Source organism: Dipodomys ordii, unplaced genomic scaffold (genome assembly GCF_000151885.1).
Source record: "Dipodomys ordii isolate 6190 unplaced genomic scaffold, Dord_2.0 Scaffold1, whole genome shotgun sequence".
In the NCBI taxonomy this organism is placed as follows: domain Eukaryota; kingdom Metazoa; phylum Chordata; class Mammalia; order Rodentia; family Heteromyidae; genus Dipodomys; species Dipodomys ordii.
In genome coordinates, this window is record NW_012267217.1 from 6,580,363 (window position 1) to 6,583,996 (window position 3,634).

Here is a 3,634-nt window from a genome sequence, read left to right on the forward strand (position 1 = left end):
GTGAATGAGTACTGACTTTGGTTTGAAAAAACCTGACTTTGAGTTCCAAGTCAGCTCTTTTCTACCTTTAAGGCACAGAGCTAATTCCTAACGATTCTAGAGCTTTCTTTTCAAATGCAGCCTAAGTTTAATAGCATGTCCAAATTGCACCCCCAGGCCAGGTAAAGGCTCAATAAAGCTTTATCCAATGATAAAATATGCAATATTGTTTTAAAGAACACAGACATAAAAGCATACTTTTTAATCTGCTATAAACAAGTCTGAGAGAGCCAGAAGAACTTGAAAAAGATGGTTGATGTGTATTTAATTTCAAAATAAATTCCTGAATGCATGCTAAGTGATGAACACCTGAGCATCACATTTGACTTTACACCTTTTCCTGAAAATACATCAATTGAAAATGGAAAACATATTTATAAATCTCATCGTATCTCTAAATCAATATTCTTGAGGGTCAGAGAGTAAAAAGAAAAGAAAATCCTTAATATCTTTTTACAGCTTTGGCCAAATATGCTTCATAAAACTAGGTCTGTGGTTCAAGAACGTTAAACAAGTTTCTTTTCTAAAGGTCTCCTCTGAGCCCTTTGAATCTGTTAGAGAACCACTGCAGAATGTAATGTATGTCAAACATTTGGTGATAGAACTGCTTTGTCCTAAGGCTATTGAGGGAACTGTGTCCCTTTGAAGACATTTTGGGAATTACTGTCTCTGCTTGGGTAGAAGTCATTTAGAACCTTAAGGAAATCTCTGTATTTGGTACTTATGAACAGCTAATGGCAATAGAGTGTCCTAAAATAAATTATAGCATAAGGAGTTTGCAAAAATTCTGTCACTTCTAATACAGTATGTCTAGCAGCTCTATCACTTAAAATCTGTAGGTGTTTGGTTGAAGGTTTAAATATCTCCATTCTCAGGATTCTCATCACGACCTTTCCCTAAGTCACATGACTATCCAGTGACATTGTTAGAAAGGGCTACGATTCACTATTTGAATTCAGTTCTATTAAGATTCTAGAAGAGTGGAGGCCTGGTGCCTTATACCAGTCATCCTAGCTACTCAGGAGGGGGAGATCTGAGGATCATGGCTCCAAGGCAGCCCACGAAGGAAGTCTGTGAGACTCTTATCTCCGATTAAGCACCAGAAAAGCTGGAAGTGGAGCTGTGGCTCAAGCGGTAGAGTGCTAGCCTTGAGCACAGAACTCCAGGACAGAACTCAAGCCAAGATGAACAACAACAATAACAAATCTAGAGAAGAACAAGACAACGTTACATTACAGTTATTTGTAAGAAGAAAAGTAACAGGTTGGGAAGGTGGCTTAGTGGTAGAGTACTTGCCTCACATGCATGAAGGTCTGGGTTCCATTCCTCGGTACCACATACACAGAGAAAACCAGAAGTGGTGCTGTGGCTCAAGGGGTAGAGTACAGGCCTTGAAGAAAAGAAGTTCAGGGACAGTGCCAAGGCCCAGAGTTCAAGCCCCAAGACAGGAAGAAAGAAAAAAGAAAGAAAACAAAAGAAAAGTAACAATCACTGTTGTATCCCAGAGGGATACCAGAAACTGGACAAAAATACCTTCAGTGATTCTTGTGCATAAGATTGTGCTAGGCCTCAAGTCAGTAAAATTTACTTATAGCAGAAAAACTGCTGGTGGGGAGTGATTGATTTCTGCCTAAAAGGAAGCATTTAGCACTTACCACAGGGCTTTTTCCTCCTCACTGGGCCATGCATTCTTTTGTTTTCAGAGTTGAGGATATAACTCGGGGCCTTACACGTGCCAGGCAAGTGTTCTTCCACTGAGCTAAATCCTTAACCCCAACCATGAACTCTTCATTCATATTTTTATCAATGATTTTAGAGAAGTGATAGGTACATAAAATCCAAACTGGGGGAAAAAAGCTAATAGGTTGGTGGGGAGGGGCAAGATCCAGAATCACAAAAAGGTTCCAACAGCCTAGAATCATGAAGAGAAATGAAAAGTAATACTTCAATAAAAAAGAAAGGATTTTTATGTATAGTCTAGAAAATCATCTCGGGGATGAGATTTTAGTTCTTTCACTTTTATAAACCCCATGACTTAACTGCTCTGCTTCCTGCTTGTAAATCTGAAAAATGCAGATAATTCTAGCAATGCAAAAAAAAAAAAGAACAAGTTTGTAGCAGTTACCTTAAGGAATTGGAAGAATGACATAATATAAGGGTCTATCCTAGGAAATAGGCTGCGCTGCCTGGTAGAACTGCTGGACAAATAAACAAGTATTTGACCACAGTAATAATAATGATGATCATGATATTAATAATAATGGTAAAAAGGTAATGCAAAAAAAGCTTTAGATATTTCAATTGACTACCCTTCAAGGGCGGAAAATGGACGGAGAAGTTTGTCAATTGTTTAAGGCAGTCACGGGTAGTCTAGAACCCTACTTTTACTTGGGTTAAGCACAATACACTCCCACAGTGAAGAGTTGAGTGATCAAAAGACATGAAAGCAAGTGACTTTGCATCATGCATTTAGGCAAATTCCTTTTAAATAGGTCATTTCCTTTCATCCTGTCCTATCCTATTAGGTAGTTATAATTACTCCAATTTTAAGAAAATAAAAGAATTAAGACTTGGAGGGAGGTTAAGTGACCTGTCAAGTAAGAGTTGTGTAGAATACAAAGCTGGAAGACAAATACTTAAAAAAGGGATTCATTTTATTTACCACATTACCCAGAGATGAGTGAAAGCCACTGGATATAGATCAAAGGAATATGGCCCGGACCTGGTGGCTCATGCCTATAATTCTAACTACCTCAGGAGGCTGAGATCTGAGAAAGAAAGTCTGTGATACTCTTATCTCCAATTAACCAGCAAAAAGCTGGAAGTAGAGCTATCGCTAAAGTGGTAGAGTGCTAAGAAGAGATAAAAAGCTAAAAACAGTGCTCAAGTCCCAATTTGTGCCCCAATACTGGCACAAAATCAAAAGAAAAAAAGAATATGTAATTAACTGATAGAAAATACGCGTACTCTAAAAATATCACTGTCATAAAAGATAAAGATTGAGGAATTTAAGAGAAAAGATTAAAGGAATTTGAGAGAAAAATTGATGCAATGAATAATCCAGGGTTTCTTCTGCAACAGAGGCACCATTAGGACCATCGATGAAATTTGAATAGCATCTTGATTAGATAATAGTATTGTACTAATGTTTGTTTCCTGATTTTGATCTTTGTACTGGGCCTGTGGTCAAAGAAAGTCTTTTTTCTAAGAAATGCTCACTGAAACATTTAGCAGTAAAGGGAAATTATATCTGCAAAGTGCTCTTAACAGGTTCAGGAGAAACTGAACAAACAAATATAAACAAGTATAAAGCAAGAATGATAAGATGCTAACAAGTGGAGAATTTGGGTAAAAGTTAAATGATAACTATTTATACTATTTTTTTTTCTGTAATCTGAAACCTAATAAAATTAAATGTTAGGGGCTGGGAAAGTGGCTCAGTGGTAGAGTGCTTGCTTTGTATACCTGAGGCTCTGAGTTCAATTCCTCAGCACCACATAAACAGAAAAAACCAGAAGTGGCACTGTGGCTCAAGTGGTAGAGCGTTAGCCAGGCTGCACACACACACACACACACACACACACACACACACACA